We start from the raw sequence: 12239 nt of genomic DNA, 5'->3' as shown, positions 1-12239 counted from the left end.
GGGGTTTGAAATCCCCTTATGTCAGGGCCTGCTGAACGGTCACTTTAAAATGTGAAGGTTCACTATTGTTTCACAAGTTGTGTATGTCTTTAAGAGCCAGGGCCAGGGCAAATAACGAGACCCAGTCTTACAGCTGTGACACATAGCAGGTGCTGCTGAGTTGTGTTAATCAAGCTGTGTCAGCAATTGGGTATAGTATATAAGGAACAGCACCTAGCTCTCCCATTACCCTGGGGGATGGGTTGGTGGTTGGGTCATGTTTGTTGTTATCTTTAGTGGAAAAGGAGTTTTTGTTTTTGTTATTAAAACCTTGTTAAAGTTATTTTTGAGTTCCTTGTTATGCATGGTCTCCCCAGCAAGCTCTCTGCAGCGCTACTAAACTGCAAATAGCCAACAGGGCCGGCCTACCCATGAGGCCTGGTGATGCAACTGCCTCAGGCAGCAAGGTCCACAGGGGCATCAGATCTAAATGTAGATCTTTATTCCTCTCTTGTTGCTGATGTAGATCTTCACTCACCCCTTCTTCCCTAACCAGGGGTTGGGGGTGGTGTGTGGTGGTGAGGACTCCATTTGCCAGGTGCCAAAATGCCTTGAGCCGGGTCTGCCTTATGTTGCCCACACAGCCATTGTTTTGGAACACAACGGACAAAGGGAAGGAAGAGCATCCCACATGACATAGGACTCACGTCATTCTCTGACCAGGAGCTCTGCAAAGTGTGTGTGTGTGTGTGTGTGTGTGTGTGTGCATACATACACACACAGAGAGAAAGCTTTCCTGGGATAAAGGTTCAAGGCCCACCTAGAAAGGAAAAGGTCTTTTTGCTAAAGAAAGGCCCTGAGGCTCACTGAGACTGGCAGGGCAGAAGGCAGGGAGACGAACAATAGGTGAAGCCAGAACCAATGACAGGCAGAGCCAATTAATCCTAGTTTTGTCCCCATCCTCCTCCCTGTTGAGTTGTCTAAGGGGAACATCAGGACTAAGGACGGGGAAGCTGACAAGCAGTGATCCCAACCCCTGGACTGGCAGGCAGAGAGCCAGTGTGGTGTAGTGGTTAAGAGCGGTAGTCTCGTAATCTGGGGGACCGGGTTCGCGTCTCCGCTCCTCCACATGCAGCTGCTGGGTGACCTTGGGCCAGTCACACTTCTCTGAAGTCTCTCAGCCTCACTCACCTCAGAGTGTTTGTTGTGGGGGAGGAAGGGAAAGGAGAATGTGAGCCACTTTGAGACTCCTTTGGGTAGTGATAAAGAGGGATATCAAATCCAAACTCCTCCACTTCTTCTTCTTCTTCTTCTTCTTCTTCTTCTTCTTCTTCTTCTTCTTCTTCAGGCAGGCTGCTGGGAGTGCCCCACCCAGCCTAATGAACCAGCCTCCACCAGTGAAGGCACACTACTTGCCATGACCCTGGGCTCTGACTCCTCATCCTCAGGGGGAAAGGCTGTGGATTCAGATGACATATTGGACTGGGAGAAGGATTTGCCCTCAGAGCGAGCCTTGACATCCCTTCTTCTTCAGGAGACCTAGCGCCGGAGGAGCCCATGAGGCTAGCTGCTCAGAGGAAGCCCTCTTGTTTCCGGAAGGCTCGAGCAAAATCTAGGCCCTACTCGCAATACAATTCAGACACAGAAGAATATTAACATATAGCAAAGACAGTTTTAGCAGTTATCCATTACAGCACGTGTCGTCTCCATCCCCCCTTACTTTGTTTATCTGCATGGGGTGGTCTGTCCTGGTAGCCCCGGTTGTAAGAAGGGAGTGGGGGTTGTTGTGGGTTTTTGCCTGGAATCCCAAGGCAAAGTACCTCATAGGGTTCTAGGCAGAGAAGTGTTAGCAAGCTTTTCCTGTGCGTTGTTGGAGGTGGAGCACTTTGCAAAAAATAGCCTTTCTCCTTAATTCCGTTCTCCCTTGGGATTTCAAAAGTGAGAGAGCGGGGACAGAGAGTGTGTGTCACACGCCCTGTTATCTGAGTCACAGTCTCTCTGTGTGGGCTTTATATAATGGTAATGGTGTCCTGTGAATGATTGGGTGCTGCATTGCACCATATTTTATGCCATAGCTGTCAACGTTTCCCTTTTTTAAAGGGAAATTCCCTTATTCCGAATAGGATTCCTCACAAGAAAAGGGAAAAGTTGACAGCTATGTTTATGCTCTGTCATGGCATCATGGACAGGACAGTTATCAACTGTTTTTAAGTTCCGCGCCCTCCCAACTGAAGTCAATGGAAGGGAATTTCTTCAGCTCAGTCCAGGGCTGGTATAAAATTGTGTTTTCAACAGGAGTGTGACTGTGGTCCGGAGTGGCCTAGTGTACAATCTGCACTCTCCTCCTCGTACCACATTCTGTTGTCCACAATTACACCCCATGGGGTTTTCTGTTGTGTCATCTGTGTGTCTCACTCTGCTGGCACAGCTTCTGTCAAATCCTGTGGCCCCCTCAGAGTCAGAACACCCCACCCCCAGATATGCTGGATTGCTTCAAATAATTTTAATTTGTTGGGGGGTGGGGAGAGAATAATGTGACAGACTGTTCCTTGATACAAATCGCTATCTCCAAAGCAAGATATATTAAAGGTTTTCCAGAGACTTCCGGGTCGGCGCCATCGCCGAATGGCGGGCTCCCTCCGAGCTCCGGAGGGAGCCTGCTCGGCAGGGGCTGGGTCCTACCGCACCGGCGATGCGGGGACCCTCAAAAACCACGGCCAGAGTGAGGCCGTGGACATGGAGACTCGGCTGGCACCGTTAGCGCCCTCCCGGCTCGTGAAGGAGCCTTTTTAAAGGCTACGGATCGGGCGCCGGGGAGAAGCGTGGTGCTTTGAGTTCTCTGCTATCCCTGCCGAGCGCAGCCGCATGCCATCCGGCGGAGAGCGCTGACTTCTTCTATTGAAAATCTGGACCTAAAAGAAGAACCCATGAGTAATTGGATTATGGATTAAAAAAGAGGGATAATTTTTTAAAATCTGGAGCGAACGGGGGAGGTGGAAAAAAGGAAGTCAGCCTACCCCTTAATTGTAGAAGAGCCAAAACAAAGGACTTAACAACTAAGATCGAGCGTATCTCTATCCTCATGAATTAGCAACTTTGCGAGGGAAAATTATAAGACTGTGCTGGAGGAGAAAAGTGGAATTTGTATTAAAAAAAACAACCCCCCCCCCGGAATCCCTGGAGTGATCCGCGAAACTACCTGGGGAAGAGCATCGGGAGTTTTGACAGCTGTCAAAGGCTGTCAAAACGGAAGAATAAAGCAGGGACTTTGCTTTGAGGACTTTGCCGGTTACATTTGTTTTAAATTGTATACAAATTGTTTCAAATAAGGATTTACAAACTATTTGGACTAATGGATTCGATCTGGAAGGGAACTTAGTTACTGCGATCCACCTAGAGGAGCTGAGCGACATTGCATGTGTTTTTCTCAGGAAACCTGAACAGTTGTAACTTTTAATCTCTTGGGAACTGCAGAAATGGAACATTATTTTGTCTACAGAGGGCTACAAACTACAGGAAACAATGGATTCTTTAGTTGGAAAACGAAAGGGACATGACATAATGTTTTGCTTCTGAATAACAAGCCTCTGCAGAAAATAAGAAGGTCATGGAAAAAGAACATTTTTGCGGGAAAACAGGGAAACAGAAGGAGGAGAGAGAATGACAAGAATATGGAAACATCATGAACTGGACAGAATTGGGAACATTTGGGACATCCAGATTTGACAAGCTTATGGAAATTAAATGGGAGTTTCTTACTCCTGGATATAAAAATCTGGATAGAAAAAATGGGCCCCTTTTTGAGACAGACTCCTTCCAAGATTGGACATTTGTAATTAAATATGACTGGCAAACTACTAGAGGGATATGGATTAAGCGGGTAGGAACTTCAGGAAGACATTAGGATGAAGGGATAGAAGGAACACAACAGAGAAAGGGGGGAGGGAAATTTGGAATCCAAAGGTTGTAAAATTATTTTTTTTATCTTTATATCTTTTTTTCTTTTTTTATAAAATTTTGAAAGGGGGAACTCGTGGAAGGGAAAAAATCGATCTTAGGGGATGGGAATTTGGAAAAATTGGGTTATTGATGTTAAGTGAGTCATGGGATAAAAACTTGTTGAATTTAATTGCTTATTTGGAAGATTTGGAACGCAATTGGGGGCGGGAAGGGGAAGTCCTGGCTTTGGTTTTGGAAGAAAGTGTATGAATTGGATTTAATTTGTTTTTAATTTGGAAAATCTTAATAAAAATTATATTAAAAAAAAATTAAAGGTTTTCCAGAAACCATAGCACACAATTCTGAGGCAAAGCTAAGGAAAGATGGCTCGGAGTTATTGTCAGACGTTCAGGGAAAACATCAGACAGGTAAAATTAGGCATCACTAGCTCATGCCTTCATACCATTCTAGTAGAAACCTGGCAGCCAAGGTTTGCCACACACAGCTACATGTAGCCTAGGCAGATATCCAACAGTCATGGGTTTAAGGAAAACTTTTTAAATGATTATAAAACATGATAAGCATGACATTTAGTCAGGGAGTGGGGGCCTTAGGGTTCGACTCCATCGTTTAAAATGGTAATGTAAAGGTAAAGGGACCCCTGACCATTAGGTCCAGTCGTGACCGACTCTGGAGTTGTGGTGCTCATCTCGATTTATTGGCCGAGGGAGCCAGCTTGCAGCTTCCGGGTCATGTGGCCAGCATGATTAAGCTGCTTCTGGCAAACCAGCAGCACACAGAAACGTCGTTTACCTTCCCGCCGGAGCGGTACCTATTTATCTACTTGTACTTTGACGTGCTTTCGAACTGCTAGGTTGGCAGGAGTAGGGACCGAGCAACAGGAGCTCACCCCATTGCGGGGATTCGAACCGCTGACCTTCTGATTGGCAAGTCCTAGGCTCTGTGGTTTAACCCACAGCGCCACCCGCGTCCCTTGTTTAAAATGGTAGCTATGATTAATAATGAAAGATGAACAATGCAAAAAATGTCCACTATCCTGTTATCTGAGGCCAGCTTAAAATTTCTAAGCAACTTTAAATAACCTATATTTATTTTTGTATTTTGATGAGTAATGGCCCGTTTCCTGACAGCTGTAGGCCTTAAAATGCAAAACCTGACATTATAGTGATGATTTATTTGTTTTTTGCCAGCAAAGAATGGTTCATGATCCAAGTAGGAAGTTTTGCCATTATTAATAGCAATCACTGTTAATAGTATTAATAATAGAAGTATAAGCAATTATGGAACACATTTTAAATAAAACCACTTCAACTTGAATTTGAAGTTAAGCCAGTGTATGCTGCTAAGCTTGGTATTCTTCAGGATGCACTACCTTCTAGACCAGTAGTTTTAATTGCTTCTTCTGAATGCCCAATTCATTGTTTAGAGGCAATTTCACTCCACCCAGCAGTGCATTCTTAGTATGTGTCACAGGACCGAAGCCAACCAGCACTCACCTCCACCCCAAGTGTTTTTTATCAGTAATATGGGCATGTGGTGAAGTTCTCCATTCACAGAATTGTAAGTGTGCTTGGTGGCAGTGCCCTTTGAGGGAGTCATGCTCCAAAGGAACTCTTACAGAATCACAGTGTGCCATAGCCCCCACATAAATGCAGAAGCAGTGAACAAACTATAATTAACAGGGTCGTTGCAAAGTGTTTTTGACAATTGATAAAGCCAGCTGATTAAACAGAGCTGCAGTGAGCTCATTTTTTCCAGGTTGTTCAACAGCCTGTTCAACAGCCTCCACGCACATCTAATCTTTTGACTGGAAGATTTGCTTTACTGCTCTCACCTTGCCACACCCAAAGGAACCTCTCATTGTGTCTATTTCATTAGCATACTGGAGACCATCAGCTTACTTATGACATCTCATCCCAAGAGTCTGGATGTCATCATTTGGCATCTTAATGCAGGTGTTGAACAGCAGGGAGTAATCCGAGGATAGGATTATGTTGCAAGGAATAATATAGAAAGTGGTCTTTCGATGGCTATTTGACAGAAGAACTCCATGTTCGGAGGTAGTGTACTTCCATGCCAGATGTTGAAGACGAGTAAGAAACAAGCCATTGCCATCCTAATTTGGCCGGGGGCTTCAGAGGCGTCTGACTAGCCATTGCTGGAAATAGAATATCCGACAAGGTGACCCTTGATCTGACCCAACAAGGCAATTATTACGTTTTATGGCTTGTTTTTAGACTTGGCCTAAGTTATACTTCCAAGTTAAAATATGAGTCTTTTGCGCTCAGAAGCATACAAGCACATACTCTTTGGACTGTGCTGTTCTGTGGATGCTCAAGGCACAGTAATGCAAATTTGTGATCTCTTTTTTACTGGATTTGCAATAGTGCAGGCTGGATGTCGCCAGTATATGAATAGGTACCTTGGGACTGCTCTGGGGATCATAGGTCAAAGTTTAGTGATGTATGTAGTTGTCTCACTAATGGGTCTTATTGATTATTATCCACAGAAACAACAAAGAGCTCTGACTCCTCCCTCTCCCAGCAGATGCCGGCAACCAAGAAAAACTACCTTGGCCTTTGAGCTCTGAACAATTTGTAGGACAGTCAAGCTCTCAGTGTAGATCGACACCAAGACAGCGTATAGATTACTGCAACTGGGTAAGTGGGAAATGATAAATGGGTCTGAGAAATATCTCCATAGCAATGATACCTGGGAGCAAAAGTGCTAAAACAGAATAAATGTTGGATAAAATACAGTACTATAGGGGAACGAGGTAGAGCCTTGTGGGACTCCACCACACAGTTCAGCCGTCTGAAAACAAGACAGGAACACAATCGCAGAGGCTCTTCGCTCAGCTATCTCAATGAAACTTTGATGTTACTCACAATGTAAAGTGCTCCTTGCTGAAGCACTCTCCTAAAATGGTTTTGAAATGTTAGTAGCTGTTCCCAAACTTGCAGTTCTAAATTTCAGTGAATGCTTTCAGCAGCTGCTTGCAGGATGAACCCCCTGGTATTCTGCTTCATCTTATTGGTGTGGGATAGGGGTCAGCAAGGTTTATCTTGCCTGGGGCAGATTGGTTCCACGGAGATCCCTCTGTGGGCCGGATTGTGCATGCGCACGAGCACTCGTGCCTACAATTCAGCATCGGCGTCTGCGCAGATGCGATCTTCAGCACCGCGGAAGCAAGTCCCCGCGCCACACCGGTTTAGCACAGCGTGTCAGCAGGCAGCTCAATTCAGGGGTGGCTTGTGGGCCAGTCAAACGACCTCTGCAGGCCACTTCCAGCCCATGGGCCTTAGGTTGCTGACCCCTGGTGTGGGCCATGCCTCAGACAACAGTTGCTAAATTATCCTCCAGCAAAATAAAATAGTGGCCGGGTATATTTCTGCTCCTCTAAACGTGCTGCCTTTAGATATTGAAGTCAGATCTACTCACTGCTTTTATAATTAGGGTGGCTGTGTGTCCTACTTTAGAGAACAGCCTTCCATTTTGAAGGTTTCTTCTGCTTAAGGATTGATTGATGATTGATTGATTGATTGATTGATTAAAGATTGATAATAATCAAGTCCTGTTTGAAAATCAGGAACACTAGAAAAAAAAGCAGGAGCCTTGAAGTGCCCAGCAGCTGTTAGCAACACTCTACCGCTAGACTGAGCAAGCACACGACTCATTTGGTGTCTTTTCTATTACAGCGAGCTATATCTTGTATTTCTATTTAAACTGCAGCAGTGGTTTCTAAATTTGCACATATTGTATGCAAATTGGTGTCAACTCATCCTCTCTCTTTTTGGTGATGCAAATTCTCTTTTTTGGCAATGCGTGACTGGCCATTCTGTTTATAACTGGCCAGCCAGATGCATGACTGACACTGTAATGATTAGTTTAACCCATGGAAATCAGCAAGACTCATTGGATCACAGCTAGCCTTCCGAGAGGCATCTCCCACAGCCAAAGATCACTCCATCTGCATCCCCCCCCTTAATGTACCAGCTAGCTCTGATCCAGTTCCAGCAAAGCAGCCTTCTGTCTGTACATCACAAGTGACTGGAATAGGTATGCTGTGGGAGGTTGTAGGTTCCTGTTCACCCCTTGCAAAGGAAGATCACTACCTGTTTCAAAGGAAATTCAACGATGACTAAATGCAAGGCGTTAAAAAGTCTGGCTCAACTTGTGCTGGGGGGGGCAGGGTGGATGTTATTACAGGTCAAGACTGATACCAATAGTACTTGGTTAGAATGTCCTTGCTTGAGATATGCTTTAAAGCACATATACACACAGCTTAACTGAAACAAGGTTTGGCTTTATTAATTTCCAACCCCTCCTCTTTTATGTCTCCTGCTGCTATTTCCCATTCCTCACAGGGAAATATCCCTCTTCTCCTATTTTCCGTAGTTGACCAAAGAAGCTGCAGAAGTTGAAGATTTGGCACACACTTCCTAGATCCCTTTCCAGCTTGTCTAACTGAATTTTCGTATTAACAAGTGCAGTGCCAAGCCTGCAGGCGCTTGCCAAGATTCAGCCAGACAGGAATATTCACAACAGGGTAATAAACACCTTAATATGAGATTTAAGATGAGAACATAGACAAAGCCCAAATATAATACTGCAAAAATATTTTTGCAGCATAATACTGCATGCATATATATATATATATATATATATATATATATATATATATATATGAAGTGTTGTCAAGCAAGCCAGGAGAAGAAAAAGAAAGGCTTTTACATTGCTCCTGGGCCCCCTGTAGGCTAAGGGCCTGCCCAAGTTATGGCCAAGGTGCCAATTTCTCCAGCACCCCCTTAACTTCCAAGCCCATTTGTATGTCTTCTTCATTTTCTCCCTAGGACAATAGCATAGTACTGCAGTTCTGGATTCTGGAGTTGATTAAGCCCAGTCACCTTCCCATCTGAAGAAATGGCACGGTAATCAGGACAGAGGGAAATATGTATATACTGTAAGCAAAGTTACAGACTTTAAAGCTCACAAGGCATGCTGTGCGTGGATAACAAGGAACAGCGGGCAAGTGTAAGCAAACGAAAACCTTTGGCACAGTTACAACCTAAGGGCCGTGTTCACTGCTCCAAGGAGCAAGGCATGATTTCCTCAAAAGTCCACAAGCTACAAAGATCGTCGGCCAGTCAGAAATTTCCTCTGGCATGTTCTCTTATCAGCCACCTATTCCAGACACATGTTTTTAAAAGATGAAGTGTTATGCTTCCGGTGGTTAGCACTACGACCCAAGAGCTTCTGTAGCACAGTGTGAAGAGAATGAATGGCGAGCAAAGTTTTTTCTGATTCAGAACTGTTCTTTTAAAAACAGAAGCTGGATGACCATCTGTCAGGGATTCTTTCGCTGTGGTGGTTGGGCTGGGTGACCCTTTGGGTCCCATCCAACTCTACAATTCTATAATCTCTTTTCAGCCATTGCATCTTCGCCTTCAGCCCTCCCACCCACCCTTTGCATCCCCACATTGTGCATCGTTCTGTGCCTGGGCATCGCCATGTCTGCTGCCCTGTCCACACCTAGCCAAGTAAGGCAAACAGCTGATAGTTAATTTTTTATTGACAAAAGCACACATTTACAGCAGCTCCTGAGATGCACCAGATACACATGCTTCTAGCTTCTATGGAGACGGCATTAACTTTTCCAGGTTTTTGCCTGGTGGAGCAGTTGAAGCAACAGTGGGACCAGCTGCCACCCAGCGGCCCCCTGCCTCCAGGCTTATGTACCCTCACCTGGTGTTATGTGCATACACAACCTGAGACTTCTTCTGTATGGAAGTTGTCACTTCGCTTCCCTCTTCAAGTCCTTCCTGGTTCTAAGACGCAGCAGGGCAGGGGACGGCGGGAATTCAACCAATAGACTGAGCAGCTTCTTCCTCTGCCTCCGACACATTTTGTGCTCCCACAGATGACTACTTAGACCCTTCCTCTTCCCCTTCCCTGACTCCTGCCTTGCAGGTGGCCCCAAACCCCATAAATCACTGGCCCCTTCTCCTGGGTCAGGCTCCGGCCCCTCTGCCTTCGTCACACACTTGCCAGAAGCCCCAAATCTGCTTTGTTTGCAAAGTTTCAGGATCTACCTGGAGCCACCGAAGTTAACTTCATAAACTCATTTTTAATTACCATTTGGGCCCAGTCAGTCCTAGCTATAAATTCAGGAATTAGAGAAAGGTTAGATTCATCTTATGGGCTGGCTAATTAAGAGTTTCAGCAGCTCTGCTCTCTAAAACATTGATGCTGCCTGGCTCCCAAAGTGGCTCTGGCTTGACAGTGCATATGTCTGACTTAGGCTTAATTGCACCTAATAAGCTTCCCAATAAGATATGTCAGATACCAAGAGTGCCTTGCAGGAACATTTACATGTCATAAACTCTGACATGGAAGGTGACATTCAGCATGGTTCTCTCACTGTTCTATGGGCTTGGGCATTTACATTTGAATCCCATCCTTGTTTTAACCCCAAACCTTAATCTAAGCACATGTGGGAACAGTAAAGATACATTCTGTTAGAACTTGGAGAACCCAATTTAGGAGAGAAAAGCTGCTCTTGTAATTGAGTGGCAGGGAACCTCTGGCCTGGGAAGGACTGCCATTTCTCGTTAAGCCTACCCATCTATTGTGACCATCTTCAGAGGCCCCCTGTGTGTGCTAGCCTCCCCTAGAAACAGCCTTAGTTGGGACCAGGGAGAAGGTCTCTCCAAGGGCTCTGCCTGGGCTTTGGATCTTCCTTCCAACGAAAGCCTGTCATACCTCCAGTTGCCTTTGAAATTTGTATAGGACAATAGTGTGTCTTCTGAGAGGGGTTTGTGTGGCTGTTGTTTTTTTTTTTACAGTACACAATCCATGCACCCAGGACTCCAGCCAGCCACCCTGGCTCTCAGCCAAGGTCCAAAAAAACTCTCAGGTCGTCACAGTTTGTGCTTTTCAGTCAGGTTTTGATACAGCACTAGGCGCATTGTGCAAAGGCTGCAGTGCACCGCTAAGAGCCCACTTCCCCTGGCTGTGTTGGAAAGCAGCTAGGATGGACGAAAGCTTCCATTCATAGGATGCTAATAGACAGCAGATTTCCAGTTGATCTTCTGAATGAAAACTCTTCCCTGTTCGCTATTGGCTGCTTCCACTTCATTCAAGCAGACTGCATGGATGCATGTGCAGTTTACAGGTGTTTCCATTTACAAATCCAAAAAAGTAATGATGAAGAATGGGGTTGTATCGCTGCCTTGTTTCTCCTCTGAAGGCCCAGAAGGCAAGGTGCCGTCTACGCTCAGTGCTGAGCCTTAATTGCTAATAGCAATTCTGCCTAATTAGATAATTAGATTAACTACCCAATTAACGGAGATTGTTGTTAGACAAAAGCAGGTGGTGGCTCGAAGGTGATGGGAAAGATGCTACTTCTGTTTTAACGCACCTGAAGTCCCAGGCCCTTCTGTAACTTTTCACTTATGTCCTCTTCCTCAAGGGTTCTTTTGTTATCTACTCCAGGCAAAGAACTCCCACCTCAGACTGGTCTCTCCACTCACCTCTGCCATCAGAGTACTACGGACTTCCTCAACTTGGTCTTGGACTAGAATTTCCATCACTCCCATCCAGCATGGCCTCTCTGCATCTTACTGGTTCTTCATAGAATCATAGAGTTGTAGAGGTGGAAGGGATCCCAAAGGTCATCGAGTCCAACTCCCTGGTTGATTTATATAAAGCTTTTGACACTTTTTTATGAGCAAGTTAGTTTTTTATTTTAGATAATGTGGTCCTGCTTAATTGTGGCTGTCCAAACGTGCCCTGAGTGTGCAAAAGGTATAAAAAACAAGGGAGTGCAACAAGGCTAGCTTATGCAGAGTAGACAGAACAAGAAAGGAGAACATGGTCCAGTTAGGTTGGAGGGGGCCCATACCATCTTGTGAGTCCCCCCCTGAATGTCTGCAGGATGGAGTGGGGACAGCAATCTTCCTAATATTCACAATGGCAGAGAATGGCACCATGCTGTGATTTGTAGCCGGTGGTTACAAGCTACCCAGCGTTTTACATTTCCCACAATGCCTCAGTGTAATGCAGTGTTGAGGAACCACCAGCCTGCAGGCCTAATTTAGGACTGTCCTAATTTGGCCACCGTGGCAGTTTTACTTAAGCCACACCCACCTGCAGGTGAAGACACAGCTCCGTGCCAGAAGTTTGTAGGACAGTCAAGGGTCCTTAAAAAACCCCTGTGCCTTTGCCTATGTAGTTTGATTTCAAACCACCCTGGCTAAGGGAGTGGGATTTGCAGGCACCACCAGTCAGTGGCTGCAAAC

The 12239-nt window shown here is 45.4% G+C and overlaps 1 long non-coding RNA gene across 1 annotated transcript; it reads left to right on the top strand.

Moving 5' to 3' along the window:
* Positions 1 to 431: 431 nt before the first annotated feature.
* On the top strand, positions 432 to 10051 carry LOC309365463. The gene is made up of 3 exons (XR_014166171.1): positions 432 to 471; positions 6449 to 6599; positions 8793 to 10051. It is a non-coding gene; the product is annotated as an uncharacterized lncRNA (long non-coding RNA).
* The last annotated feature ends 2188 nt before the right edge of the window (positions 10052 to 12239 follow it).

The sequence above is a fragment of the Podarcis melisellensis genome, assembly GCF_964234715.1.
Source record: "Podarcis melisellensis genome assembly, chromosome: 2".
Lineage (NCBI taxonomy): Eukaryota > Metazoa > Chordata > Lepidosauria > Squamata > Lacertidae > Podarcis > Podarcis melisellensis.
Note: the sequence above shows the minus strand (reverse complement) of the source record. Positions and strands in the feature narration are given on the sequence as shown.